This window comes from Haematobia irritans, chromosome 3, assembly GCF_050003625.1.
Source record: "Haematobia irritans isolate KBUSLIRL chromosome 3, ASM5000362v1, whole genome shotgun sequence".
Lineage (NCBI taxonomy): Eukaryota > Metazoa > Arthropoda > Insecta > Diptera > Muscidae > Haematobia > Haematobia irritans.
The window spans coordinates 119,629,111-119,645,539 of NC_134399.1; the positions used below are offsets into that span (position 1 = coordinate 119,629,111).

Consider the following 16,429-nt stretch of genomic DNA (forward strand, 5'->3'; position numbering starts at 1 on the left):
AGAAAATTTTGTCAAATTTTATTTCTATAGAAAATTTTGGGAGAATTATATTTCTATAGAAAATTTTGTCAAAATTTTATTTCTATAGAAAATTTTGTTTCTATAAAAAAATAGACAAAAAATTATTTCTATAGACAATTTTTTCAACATTTAATTTCTATAGAAAATTTTGTCAAAAATTTATTTGTATAGAAAATTTTGTCAACATTTTATTTATATAGAAAATTTTGTGAAAATTATATTTCTATAGAAAATTTTGTCAAAATTTTATTTCTATAGAAAATTTTGTCAAAATTTTATTTCTATAAAAAATTTTGTCAAAATTTTATTTCTATAGAAAATTTTGTCAAAATTTTATTTCTATAGAAAAATTTGTCAAAATTTTATTTCTATAGAAAAATTTGTCAAAATTTTATTTCTATAGAAAAATTTGTTAAAATTTTATTTCTATAGAAAATTTTGACAAAATTTTGTCAAAATTTATTTCTATAGAAAATTTTGTCAAAATTTTATTTCTATAGAAAAATTTGTCAAAATTTTATTTCTATAGAAAATTTTGTTTCTATAAAAAATTAGGGAAAAAATTATTTCTATAGACAATTTTTTCAACATTTTATTTCTATAGAAAATTTTGTCAAAATTTTATTTCTATAGAAAATTTTGTCAACATTTTATTTATATAGAAAATTTTATTTCTATAAAAAAATTTCTATGGAAAAAGTACTGAAAACACTACTATACGAGGATTGGCGTTTATATTTCGGGATTGGCAACTCTAGTGTTGCAATCACGGTTGCTACCAAAATTTGGATGAAATTTACCCAAAAACTACCAAGCAAAAAAATTTCATTTTCAAAAATTTATATAGTAAATTTTGTCAAAATTTTATTTCTATAGAAAATTTTGTCAAAATTATATTTCTATAGAAAATTTTGTCAAAATTTTATTTCTATAGAAAAAAAAATATATTTTTATAGACAATTTTGTCAAAATTTTATTTCTATAGAAAATTTTGTCAAAATTTTATTTCTATAGAAAATTTTGTCAAAATTTTATTTCTATAGAAAATTTTGTCAAAATTTTATTTCTATAGAAAATTTTGTTTCTATAAAAAAATAGACAAAAAATTATTTCTATAGACAATTTTTTCAACATTTAATTTCTATAGAAAATTTTGTCAAAAATTTATTTGTATAGAAAATTTTGTCAACATTTTATTTATATAGAAAATTTTGTGAAAATTATATTTCTATAGAAAATTTTGTCAAAATTTTATTTCTATAGAAAAATTTGTCAAAATTTTATTTCTATAGAAAATTTTGTTTCTATAAAAAATTAGGCAAAAAAATTATTTCTATAGACAATTTTTTCAACATTTTATTTCTATAGAAAATTTTGTTAAAATTTTATTTCTATAGAATTTTTTTTCAAAATTTTGTTTCTATAGAAAATTAGGCAAAAAATTATTTCTATAGACAATTTTGTCAACATTTTATTTATATAGAAAATTTTGTCAAAATTTTATTTCTATAGAAAATTTTGTCAAATTTTTTTCTATAGAAAATTTTGTCAAAATTTTATTTCTATAGAAAATTCTGGCAAAAAATTATTTCTATAGAAAATTTTGTCAAACAATTTTTTTGTCAAACTTTTATTTCTATCAGAAATTGTGTCATAATTTTATTTCTCTAGAAAATTTTGTCAAAATTTTATTTCTTTAGAAAAAAAATGTTGACAAAATTTTATTTATATAGAATAATTTGTCAAAATTTTATTTCTATAGAACATTTTGTCAAAATTTTATTTCTATAGAAAATTTTGTCAAAATTTTATTTCTATAGAAAAATTTGAAAAACTTTTTCAATTTATGTAATTTATTTGCAAGCAAATGAAGCATATTATCCTGTATTAATGAATGGTCTTTTCTAAAATATGGAAAAAAGATAATCCCTTGTTGAACTTTTAGGATAAGAAAAATATCAACCATATCATTGTTCTTTTCTCATGGTCATGTTACAACGAATGATGCATTACAATAATGTATGTTTCTTTTTTTGCAAGTACACATCCTACATTAGATTCCAAAGAAAGCCGTAATTCACGGAACCAGTTTTAAGCTAAATTCTCTTTCAAAGAATATGGAAGACGACCTGGATAGATTAATGCATAAAGGTAAAATGGATTAAAGAAAATGAAAGAGCGAGCATAAATGCACCAAAAACCTAAAATTACTGATCTACTGGCCTATCTACGCCAAATGTTTAAATAGTCATATAAATCGAGAGTGAGGAAAACAGCATCGTCATCACCACCTAAAGCGATAAAGGCTAGAGAAAAGAAAATGAAAATAAAAAGAGCGTCCAAGCGTATGGCATTTATATTTCTGGTTTTCTTCTTTCCCATATTTGTATAGTGTATGGAAGGTTTCCTTTTTTTGTTTTTTTTTTTTTTGCTTTTCGTTATTTAATGTTTCGGTTAGTTTGCTGGCCAACCATTAAAAGCAAATAGGAAAATCATCTTGTCTATCCGCGTCCTTCAGTTTATTACTTAACGTTAAGTAACTTTATATTTGTATAACTAATTATTTAATGTAACCGGTAGGTAACACGAAATGTTACCAAATTCACACTTGTACGATTGTCTAACTAGAAGTTACAGTTACTTTATATTAGTGTTATTGGCAGATTATTGAGTTATTTGTATGATTACGCTTGAACATACCGGTTTTATCGCAGCTCAAAACATTCGAACTATACCCTACGGGAAATCAGTGCAAATTGCCACTAATGGACCCATTACAGGACTGGTACTAGTTCTCCAGTAAAAAAAAAATAATTGTCATATAATTTATTGACTTTTATACTCACTTGATATTAAAATCTTCTTGAATCCACACTTTTACTACAATACAACTATCAGAATTATTCATTGTTCTACATATTCTGTTCTGGCGCGACACGGATGGAAACAGGGTCCTAAAAGTTTTCCCCAAACTGTTTAATGAGCAGTTGTCTATGGGGTAGTCCTACTAAGTTATTCCAGGACGTGTCCTTTGATGAAGTCGTGTCCTAAAGTGTAAATTTTCCCAGTCAATGATAAACCCATGTTAAACTGACCGGTCCATTCCATACGCTTGGACCAGAACTGTGACAGGTCCATACACATCAGGGACTAACCCTGTACCGGTCCTGGGGTTGATCCATTTCCCGTAGGGTAAGTATAAAATTTTTCAAATTTTGAAAAAATTTAAAATTCAAAATGTATACCTTTCTTAATTTTTTTAAAGTAATGGGAAGCAAAGAAAAGTCGAATTTTGAAAAAGTCGAAAAGTTGACATTTACCTACTGTAAAGGGTGTGTGATACGGTCAAAATTTGGTCAGTATAAGGTGGTTCCCAAGGACAAGAACGTCCCCCAACACGCCAGAGCTCCGCCCAATTGAGAAATACTGGGCACAATACAAGCGGAACCTAAAGAAGACCAAAAAAACAGCTAAGGACGAGCAGCAGTTCAAGGCAAACTGGCTTTCTGCGGCGAAGAAGGTGGACAAGGTGGCTGTACAAAATCTGATGGCAGGTGTCAAGCGTGAGGCCCGGCAATTCGGATTTGGAAAAGCGAAAGCCTAACTGAATATTTTTGCTGAATTTTATACTAATTAAACTTGAAAAAGAAATTTAATTTGATTTTTTAAATAAAGGATTTCACCGATTTACACGCGTTTTCCCTTGACCAAATTTTTACCGTATCACCCTTTATTTCAATTGACTACTATTAAAGTGATCAAAACCAGAGTATGACAACCTGTTGACTTCCAGCAAATGCAGATTATACAAAAAAAGCAATGAAATTGTTTTTTTTTTATCAGGAAGTGGTGCACAATTGGGTCGGAAGCTCTAGGCCAGAACCCTTTTTTCAGCATTGATTTCAAATTAGTTCTTCAAGTGTGATATTTCGGATTTCAATTAAAAAAAAAAAATACGGAAAAGCATAGAAAAGATATCTCTTATCCTTTTCTACTTGAATCTCTACTTATGTTAAGTGCATTTTGTACAATACTAGCAAATATTTGATCGCAAATTCCACGTCTGCCGAGAAATGGATCAGGACACTTTTCAAATATTTTTTTTGGAAATTTTCATTATTTTGTTTATCCTTACTGTGTTTTATACTCGGTAACCCCAGAACCCTTTTTTCAGCATTGATTTCAAATTAGTTCTTCAAGTGTGACATTTCGGATTTCAATTTAAAAAAAATACGGAAAAGCATAAAAAAGATTTCTCTTATCCTTTTCTACTTGAATCTCTACTTATGTTAAGTGCGTTTTGTACAATACTAGCAAATATTTGATCGCAAATTCCACGTCTGCCGAGAAATGGATCAGGACACTTTTCAAATATTTTTTTTTTTGGAAATTTTCATTATTTTGTTTATCCTTACTGTGTTTTATACTCGGTAAGGATTTTTATATATCACCCCAAAAGAACTTCTTTTAAAGTGAAAATTGAGTCCATCTCTAGAAAAGCATTTTTGGATGGACATTGAAAGTAATTACTTAGGAAGAACTTCCAAATTTTTGTTGTTTATCTTCTTGCACCGAGAGTCGGTTTTTATGAAAATTCTATGTTCGGTGGACCTGTAGAACTGGTATTTTCAAAATCACAATAGCCGGTTTTCGGTTTTTGTATTTTCAATTCAATACCTTATGTAGAGTATTACATCTGGGTATTTTAATAATCTGCAAAAAATAGTATAAATATTTCGCTTAAAAATAAACCGGTTATTTATCATTATAGCTACTATTTTCTCTCATGTACATATCGATGTCCTCATTCCAGAGTAAGCTAAGTCGACTTAGCATTTTTTGATGGAATTCGTTGTTTTTTGTTAGGATTGATGTAAATTGCATCCTGTCAAAAGTTGGAATTTATTGGACACTTCTATCAAAAGTTATGGTTGATATTGTACGTAGCTTGTGACTAAAGTTTTAAAAATCCAAAAAGTGCAAAAAGCTTTGTTCGGTCTAAAGTGGTCTAAGTCATTTTTAGCCATGTTCTATTATTACTACATATTTTTAATTCGTACATACTAAAACAAATCTACAATAAACATAATTTTAAGACCGAAAAAGTTAATTTGTATCTTCATACGTTTTTTTGAGAAATTCAAAAAAAAAAAAAACTTTTGAACTTGTTTCCTGTAAAATTCACTTTTTAGACTTAGCATACTTAGCATACCACACTGGAATGGAGACATCGATATAGTAATTATTGTTGTGAAGTTTCCAGGACAATTATTTTTCAAATTCATATTATATGACGATACGTAAAATATATCCAGATACAAGTACATATATATTCATTCCAAATTGTAAAAAAACCGTACAATAAAGGAATTTTCAGAATATTTTAAAGATAATTTCTCTTCGTTTCTGGTTTCCTGCTATAAAAAAACACGCACACTCACCACACCACATTATGTATTATAATACAAGACACGTTTTCCATGATAAACACGAAAAGGTTAAAAACCTACTGCTGTGCTCAACGTGTCCGGTGGAGGCAGTAACAAAAATTCCAAGAACTTGTTTAGGAGCCAACTCATATGTAATCATCACAATACCTATTCAAATCCGGAATACTTTTTACTATGATTGTTTTTGAACAATCCGTAACTTTCACTTTAAATTTTAAATTATGAAGAAAAATATGCCAACAATAACACAAGCCGAATTGAAACTGACCCAATTTGGTAAGAGATTACATTTGAATTCATTAATTAAAAAAATAATAATTTACAGCGCCGACGTGTATCGTGTATTTCTTAAGCGAATCAAATTCAATTAGAAAACAAAAACAATTATCTAGGTGTATATCTGACAAAAACATAATTGTGTTACCCTCATAGAAAAAGTCTGCAACACCACAGTCGGTGTCAGCTTCGATATTTTTTGTAATGCATAGTCTAGCGAACAATTCTTAAAACTTTTATGCGTTTATATGTTTTAAAATTTTACCCAACTGATTTTCAAAATTTTCTTTCCCTTTTTTCAGCAGACTTTTTGCTGTTTTAGCAGTTTTTTTTTTCTGCTGTATCTATAAACAAATTTATTTTTGTGTATATTTCCATGTCGAAACTAAAACGAAGCAGGATTGTGAAATAGCCAAGGATTGTGCAATCAATAAGCGTAATGGTGTGTGATTGCTCATAAAGTAAGCAATATGATTGTGTATCGCAACATCGTGTTATGGTTGGTGATCCGAAAAATAAAACTGAAATTTTTAAATTTAACAAAAATGACTACCAAATGGCTAAAGATATCAAAATAATGCCGTGGGAGAATTCAAAAATTAGATGGAAAATAGAGATAGAAAAAAAAAAACAAATAAAAAAAATAGACTCGAAAAAAGGAGTTGGGCGGACGTTGTGAATCTTGAACATCGTACATTGTTTCCATGTAAATGATAAATCTTCCTTTCTTTAAGAGTTAAAGAAAAATATTGTCTTGATTAGTTCCCGCTGAATGATTTGAATGACCGTAAAATGGAATTGAATAAAATAGCGTGTAGAAATCAACTGATTGTATTAGGACATGAGAAAGGTATGTGCCGAAAACCTTTTTTTTTTAAACCGAGGAAACCTGACTTTCAAAAAATTTTAAGTTAAAATTGAAAAAAAACCTACAAGTTCCCAGCAAAAACTAGGTAACCACATCTGATTACAATTCACATTACCAGTAGTAAAACTGCCTTTGCAAAATGCATTCCATTGTGGTGAGTTATTCAACAATTTGTGATGACTACTCTCAAAATGCAATGCATTTGACTGATATTTGGCCACTGTATACACAAAAATTCACATTTTAAATCCCAAGGAATGCTTTCCTATTAGACGAATAATAAATTACTAATGGCCGTATAATGTAATAAACATGTTTTCAGTCAGTTTTTTTGTTATTCAAGGAATTATTGGTGTAAGCGAAATTCAGCAGGTATTTTCGAAGATATCGAAACCAATTAAAACTAATTATGTATACAAATATGATTTTATGAATTTCAATTTATTTTGGTATCCCTTCAAAACAGAGAGATCTTAAAAAAATTCGAACGTGAAATATTTGTTTATGTGTATTTTTTTTAATTCTCATAAATATTTTATTAGAGGCAGTAGAGTGTACACAACGCTTTTGTGAATGTTAAAAGAGTAAAACTACTGAACAAAAATTTTGGTCAACGAACTTTTTGAATACCAAATGTATGACTACAATATCAAAAACAGGCTAGCCCGAAAGACCAACAGACCAAGTTAAATGGGATTTTCCGCTTCTCTTCATCTTGGTTGATTTCTTGATACCTTTTTACAATTTTAACTATCAAAGTATACACAAAACTTGAAATATATGGAATGTTTAAATGTATGTCCCGGGAAAATATTAAGAAGGAAAACAGAAAAGAAACAAGCAAATATGGCACCAATATTTTATGTATGCATACACAACACAACATGAATACAACTTTAAATTAAAATAAAGAAATCCACATTTAATTCGTTAAGTAAAAATAATATAATCGAGAAAAGCAAGAAACAAGCGGATTACAAAGTAGAATATTAATAAATATTTAGGACCCGTTGGAATATATATATATATGTATCCATTTAAAATTAGTCAGTAACTATTCATAGGATTATCATAAAAACTATAAACGATAAAAAACATATATGTACAATCCTCAAGCACACATATTTAGGTGACTATTAAACTGCTCAACCATCTCAATGAGAGGTTTTTCGGCAGTTTACTGCGAGTTTTCGCCTGAAGAAAAACAGTTCATGGATTTGATTATAGGATTTCCATCTGTTGTACTTATAATATACATAATACTCCAGCTTGGAAAATACTATAATTTTAACGTGATATTAAGTTCTTTTGAGTAGAACCTGCTAGGCCAATTCAGTTTGTAGCCATCAGTATAGAAATTAAAGAAAAACCTATATTTTTAGGATTCCGCTTTACTATAGAGAATTAGCGGAAGTGACTGAACTAATTGTTCTGTGGTTGCTCCGGTGAAAAATAAAAATTGCGAACGTTCAAAAAGAATCGGGCTATCTATAAACTTCCCCCAAGGGCAAATAATCGAAATTAAAAACATTTATTGCTTCCAGTTTAGCATATCGAAATATAATTTTGTTTATATTTATGAAGCGAGAATTATGCTTTTCTATGGGAGCCAACGTGGTGCAATGATTAGCATGCCCGCCTTGCATTCACAAGGTCGTGGGTTCGATTCCTGCTTCGACAGAACACCAAAAAGTTTTTCAGCGGTTGATTATCCCACCTCAGTAATGATGGTGACATTTCTGAGGGTTTCAAAGCTTCTCTAAGAGGTTTCACTGCAATGTGGAACGCCGTTCGGACTCGGCTATAAAATGGAGGTCCCTTGTTATTGAGCTTAGCATGGAATCGGACAGCACTCAGTGATAAGAGAGAAGTTCACCAATGTGGTATCACAAAGGACTCAATAGTCTAAGTGAGCCTGATACATCGGGCTGCCACCTAACCTATGCTTTTCTATGTGTGTTGGAAAAACTAAAGCCGCTTTAAAGCAAAGAAAAAAGCTAGCCTAGGCCTGCTTTTTCTCATTATGTTTATTATTTATTATTTATTAGAGGTGTTCATATAAAAAACGTCCCCATACAATTGACCACTTTTGGAAAGTGTCGGGTTTTCAGATTGTCCAAATTTGAGGTTTCACTGTATTAAGTTTTGTCTTAAATCCCTAGAAGAATCCAAATATAATTATAATCGGAAAATTCACAAGAAATGTTGCAAATGTACACTTTATTGAACAAGTTTATAGTTTTTTTACTTCTAAAATTAATTTCCCGGAGGACGAGCATGGAAGACGTATCGAAATATTGGATATTTGTAAATAAAATTACAACTCACAAAAAACAACATCTGTATTTTTCATTCCCATGACCTCGAGCCGAACTAAACTAATATAAGAAATTATAAACTCTTATAAAATTACAAAAATTTTACTAATTTTTTAAATTGAGTTTTACGAATAAAAAATCAATAATTTTTTTATTGAACCAAATAAAATATTAATTGAAAGTGCCGAAGAAATCAATAAATTTCTTGTAATCAAGAATATTTTTTATTTCTAATTGATTTTGAGAATGATATAATCATTGTCGTGATTGACAAGCAATTTCAATTAAAAAATAATTAATTGTATCAATCATAACAGGACACAACACACTTGGGAAACACATGGTAAGAATAGGACTTAAAGACGATGATATCTGTAGATGGTGCCTGGACCCGGAAGTTACGGAGGACTCGTACCACTTCCTGTGTCAGTGCCCAGCTTTATCCTTTAGAAGAAACAAGATACTGGGCTCCTTTTTCTTTCGGACTCTCACTGATCTACGGGAGTGCAGCTTAAGGAACATACTTGCCTTCATCAGGGCCTCTGGTTGGTTATTTTGAGATTTCTTTTAAAGAGAACGAGCAGATGGAAGTTTCTGGGACAAAGCGGCCGCATCGGAAGAAGAAAGATTGAAAAATCACATCGAGGGATCACAATGGACCTATACTGGTCTAAGTGGGCATCAATACAAGACATTGATGTCACCCTCTACAACCTAACCTAACCTAATTGGATCATTTTGTGACAGAATCAGATTTTTTTTCTGTCTAGCCAATTAAACATATAATCATTTCCGATTCTTCTAATCTCATAAACCCCAGGCTTTCGATATATCTCTTATACATGCCCCCTAACCAAATACCGGCTAAAAATATTATTTGTTTATACTATGTGGCAAACAAGATATACTTCATGGCTTTACACAAATATTTAGCCAGCGTCACCATAACCTTTCCATTATTTATGTTGTAATTATTTACAATACTGCAACACACTGCCTCACAGCGGATGGGGAAAGTGAGCTGTGTTTGTAATGTGTTGATGGGTAAAAAAAAAATTACATTCGTGTAGTATTTAATACTGATGGTTTGTAATAGCTCCTGTCATCATTCCTCGGTCTATGTTTACATAAATATGTGTACATATACAATATATTGAGCTATAAAATAGGATTGTTTGTTTCTTTTATTCTATTGTTGTTGTTGTTACTGTTGCTGCTTTTGTTGGTGTATTCGATTCAATGTCAATGTCATTTCCATTGGTAACCCAGTGATAATAACACCAACTACAACAATAAAAGCAAATGAAAACATCAAAACAAAAGCACTCATACATTCGCACATTCAAAGCAACAAAAACTCATCACATTAACAAGCCAGCTGGCGTTTTAGCATTTTTTTGTTTCTTTAACACCCATACAAAATGCTTTGTACTTTCAACAAAAGCCAACCGAGTCTGCCACTGCTGCTGCTGCTACCGTTTCGACGGTCGGATTTCTTTTGTTGTCCTCTTTGATTTTTTTTTTTACATCATTATTATATTTCTTGGTATTTTTCATAAAGTTTTAGGGAAAAAGTTTCATTCAAAAGACATGGCACACGCTGTTGCTCATTTCCATCATGGTGTGGGTGGTGACAAAAACCTCTTTATGTTTGGGAATTCTGCAAGACAAAAAAATTTACCCATCTACATTCATACATACATATATCATAGTAGTAGAATTGTTTGCATCTTTTTTCTTTACTGCAGCTCTATGATGATACATTCGTATACAGGAGTTAAATGTACACACATATGTATTTAAGGAGGATTGGATAATTCTTATATGAGAAAGTTGTAGTAGGGCTATATTTATATTCACACATTTTTCTATGGGGTTATATGTATGTATTATTACAGAAAACGGTATCAAACATAACTTTTTATGACCTTGAAAATAATCTATCACAATTGAAAAAGGAAAATAATCAATAAACAATAATACGTCAAAATGCTTGAATTTATAAACTAATCTGTGATTATGTATTAAAGCTCGGCCGAAGCAGGTTTTTTGGCCTAAGACGATGTTCGCAAAAAACGTAATATTCGTCTGAAGAAAATTTGTAATTATAGATTTTTGGAGTATTTTACTTCAATATTAACATATTTTATTGAAGACTTAAAAAACGCAACAATAAAAGGTATTTCTGACCAAGTCTTATAATATTCTTTCGAAACTTACAGATAAATTGAGCTGTTTGATATAATAAAAAAGATCTTTGTACATTTTCTCCATCAAATTCGAATTCTTTGAGAAAAAAAGAAATATTTTATTGTAGTTGCTCTTAAATCTTTTCAAGAGAATTCATTCAAGATTCAAATGTGTTACAGTTACGTAGAATAGCAGACTCCATTATGTATGAATCCATTTCATTCTCTAATACTGTTTTTTCTCTTCTCAATTTTAGTTGGCATAGGGTCTTGTTTTTCCCATATGGAGGACTTTGAGTTTTTTTTTATTTGTACTGGATGTTTTGACTGGGACAATTCGATATGAAATAAATTGTTAAACAGCTTGGGTTCCGGTTAATCGGCGTTTTGAAGGCCAATTATCGATTTTTGTTTGTTTAGAAGGGGTTGTCCCCATGTTCACTGTAAGCCAGGACTGTGGAGTCGAGCCAATTTTGCTCGACTCCGACTCCAGCATTTTTCATGAGCTCGACTCGGACTCCGACTCCGACCCCGGAGTCGTCTCCGGGTTATATAACTAAATCTCATTTTAATACCACTATTTTGTAGTTCTATTGTGGGGGTACCGTAAGTGGATCGATATAAAGTATCGTATTTATGTGTGCAAAAAAAGGTCTTAATTTCACATTAGATGCCAATTGAACTCTATATTTCAAATTTAGGGCAATGTTTAATAAATAAAATAATGATATAAAATACCGATCATAATATGAGAACATACGAACAGTATATGTATTTTTGGACCAAAATTATTGATACTATCTCAAATCCTTTAAATTTATTGCGGGCTATATAAAGGTTTATATTCCCATATGCATGAATTTGAATCTGAACCGATTTAGACAAAATTGTATATACTTCTACAAAATCTATGTACTTAAAATTTAAATCTAACGTTATGGGACGTAACACAATTTTAACAAAAAATAAAAATGCAAGGAAAGTCTAAAGTCGGACGGGCCGATTATAATATACTCTGCACAACTTTGTATTTAGATCTACATTTTGATAAAATCTCAAATAAGACTTCTACAAAATCTCTGGCAATATTTGGGAAATATTTATAACTTTTTAGACAATTTCGCATAAATGCATTTATGATACATTCATTGAATGAGTGAGTATACAATTTTGGAAAAATTTTTGTCTAGTAAATAAAATTTTCTATAGAAAAAAATATTTCTATAGTAACAAAATTTTGAAAATTTTTTATAGAAATAAAATTTTGACAAAATTTTCTATAAAAAACAACTTTGAAAAAATGTTCTGTCAATATTCCACATATGTATATACCCTTAAAATAAAATGTAAAAAAAAATAATTTCGATTGTTCGAAATATTTCAAATAAATTGATATGGACATTAAAATGGATCGATCCAGCCCATCTGCTAGTCTAACATTCTAGGAAACATAAAAAGATAGCCGTAATTGGAAGTTGATTTTCATTTACAATCATGCTGTACAGTGATCGAATGAATAACGCAATGGAAACTAATTTGAGTAAAAACTTGCTTAGTTACAAAAATGTGAAGTGTTTAAAAAAAATTGGTTTAGCCGGAGTCGGAGTCGAGCAAAATTTTTACGACTCCGACTCCGACTTCAGCAAAATCTTCAGACTCCGACTCCAAGACTCCGACACCGGCTCCACAGCCCTGCTGTAAGCACCGCAAACCCCTAGAAATAGACACCAACGGTCGCCTAACTTTTATCCACATTTATAGGAGGGCTCAATTTTAAAACGTTTTTAATTTTAAAACATTTTCCAATTTTTATAGTAGTAGATAAGTGGTAAATAGTGTCAACTTTCGAAAGAATTCACTTAAGAATACAAAAGTCGAAAATCTACTTTTTCACTAATCGACATTTTGACAAAAAATGGAAAGTCCAAGCCGATTTTTTATAATACTTCAATACGACAAATTTTTATATTGTGTGTATGTGTTTTTTTAATTGATATGCGGTGAATATGAATGTGTAAGATTAGCCGTTTTAACCACAGCTCAAAAAAAAAAAGAATAGTCGATTTGTCTAAATTGAAATATTAGTTCGTGCACCTTATATCGGATTTTTTCACCGTCTGAGACCAAGAAAAAGTGATCATATCATTTGCATTACTGTGTGGACAAACAGATGAGGTGTTCGGTCTAATCTGACCCCTTGACAAGATGAAAATATTACAAGTGACGGTGACACAACTGGTAGGTACTCACATATGATGTACTACATGTCTAGATGTCAAATGCACAATTAAATAGTTGCCCTATATTACAGATTTCTAATAATTCCAAGCAATTAAAACCTTCTTTTTGCGTTATATAAATGTGTCGGTAAGTTCGATTGTTTCTGTAGTATTGTTGTTTAGTATATAGTATGCCTGGGAATTAGTTTATCATGAGCCCATGGCTACTTGTATGCAATGCTACGGCGGTTCTCGCTTAAGTCCCTAAGGCCGATACTATGTTAATATAATAATAAACAAATTTAAATGAAAACAATCATATTTGTAAATAAAAACTATTGTTCGCATGAATTGAGTAAAATTATTTGCTTATATTAAATAATTATTTTATTAAATTAACCGTGAAAATTTCAATGTGATAACCGAATATTGTACCAGCTTTTACTGGAAAAAGTAAAGTTATTGGGACGCGATTAACTGGATAATGGAATACCGATTAATCAAATAGACAACTTATTGATATTTTCAAGATAATAATAAAATATAAGTAGTTTAATTTAGAGAATGAAAATTATTTTTGGGATTTTTGATTTGATTATTAAAAAAAGGCAATTTGTTTATAACCAAATAAATTCTTACTCATATTGTAAATTGTACAAATATACTGTTATCTTTGTCAAATATAATAGCTGAATTGTGGTGACCACATCAAATCCATAATCTAATAAAACAAAAAAACATACCCAACAACAAGAGACACTAGAGAACTATTAAACAAACAATATTTTTGGTAGCTCTATAGTCTGATTTTTTATTTGTGTTAAATCCACGACAATTCTTAAACACATGTTGAGTATTGTAGTCTCTTATCAGAGGAAGAAAACAACGTGTACACTAACGCATGGTATCTATGAACCTAATTTCAAATTGTACATCTCTACCCAGTGGCGTAAAATGTATTTTTTCGTGTATAAAATCCTAGTTTGCTGAAACAGGCCTTTCCTCTAACTTTTGCAATAGAAATTTTATAAAACCTAACATTAAAATGTGTATATTCTTACCGAGTTCGAAAAAAAAACGGAGTTTGCAAAAAAGAATACCAGTTCTAGCAACCACAGCTGATTAAATCTAAAGATTCTCATGACTGACAGCGATTACATCAATACATTCTTAAACTAGTCGATAAATTAATTGATTTTTCCGTGAAGGATAGAACTATTTATCTGTCTATGACAATAGATAAATACTAGTGTTCGACCGAAGAATCTGCTTCGGCATTCGGCCAAAAATCGATAATCGGTCTTGGGCGTGATGACGCCGATTAACCGAAACCGAAGCTTAACTTTGATTTCAAGGGAGGTCCAGCTAACTTTAAGACAACTCTAGTTTAAAAAAAATATGACTTTTCAGATATATAACTAAAAGCGTGGCAATACATTCTTCGAGTTGAGTTTATGCTTAGTACTAAGTTCGTTTCTGCGAAAATGAATATAGGCATTTATCACAATATAGACGCACGGTTTTTAACTTATTTGTGTAGAAATAGTTTAAATTTGAACATAATTATTTTTTTACGTTTTTGATCAAAACATACGTCAATAATAAAGTGGAAAAATCGAAACACATTTAATTATACTTCTTAAAAGATTCTTCGTCGGCTAAATTTTGCTTTCTTGGCTTCGGATGCATACAGAGGGCTACAGTAGGCCCGATATCTCTCTTTGTCCAAGGACTGCAACTCCCATTGGAGATTCAGATGGACTTCAATGATTAGAATGCCCGCCTTGCATACAGAAGATCGTGGGTTCGATTCCTGCTTCAACCGAACACCAAAAAGTTTTTCAGCGGTGGATTATCCGACCTCAGTAATGCTGGTGACATTTCTGAGTGTTTCAAAGCTTCTCTAAGTGATTTCACTGCAATGTGGAACGCCGTTCGGACTCGGCTATAAAAAGGAGGCTCCTTGTCAATCAGCTTAACAAGGGATCGGGCAGCACTCAGTGACAAGAGAGAAGTTCACCACTGTGGCATCACAATGGACTGAATAGTCGAAGTGAGCCCGATACATCGGCCTGCCACCTAACCTAAGCCAACCTATGGACTTCATCGATGGGTTGATTTGCGCAAGTACGCCTAAAAAATCTGGTGATACTATAACCTTAGTACCTCTTGTATGAATGCCCTTATTTAGATGCGAAGGCGTGTGGAACTTTTGGAGTCCTATCGCTTTAGAGGACTGATAAAACTGGAATATCTTAGCAAGCAATTTTCAATGATTGACAACGAAGACATCTTATAGATTGTGGTATCACAATGGACTAAAGAGTCTAAGTATGCCTGAAATATCGGGCTGCCACTATACCCAATCCTAGGAAATGCCAATGGGTAGAAAGACTACAAATCGTAAGTAATCTGATTTTTGCTACTGGGATATATATTTGTAGTAGTAGCATTAGAACAATGTGTGCGAGTACACATTTTTTCTCCTCACCTATACATTAAAAATAAATAGGAAGAGGAGGTCAGAATATGGCCAAAATATGCTTTTGGTACAAAATGAAATAGCAACAGCTGTTGTAATTAAATTGACGAATGACGCGACACTAAACAATTAATGAGAATACAAAAATGTTAGAGAAGATGTAAATGTTAGAGAAGTAAGAAAAACAATCACTTTTCTTTGCAGTAAAGGTCTTTTCATTTAAGAGTTTACCAAAACTCGATTGATGAGGATTTTTTTTTAATTTTATGCCGAAGCCGATTTGGCCTTCTGTAGCATAGTGTGAAGGTTCGTTAGGTTTGCATAACCAAAACACTCCCATTTTTCCAATTATCTACCGCAATGATAGATAGAATGACAGGTCAAAAGAAGAATACTTTGCATGACAACTAAGAAATCATATAATAATGCTATTAGATAACGCTTAATACTGACTGGGATGTCTATAAGCCTGATTTTAGTAATATAAGAGCGGAATTAGGAAAACTAAACGAATGTATTGCGTATTACTACAAGACTTTAGAGGGTGCATGGCACGAAGTTTTACCAAGTATGTCAAACTAAAAATGACATACATGAAATCAAAAG

At 30.8% G+C, this 16,429-nt stretch overlaps 1 protein-coding gene across 4 annotated transcripts in view; it reads right to left on the reverse strand.

Moving 5' to 3' along the window:
- Dsp1 (Dorsal switch protein 1) overlaps nucleotides 1-16,429 on the reverse strand; it is a 67,509-nt gene that overhangs the window by 25,294 nt on the left and 25,786 nt on the right. The window lies entirely within an intron of this gene.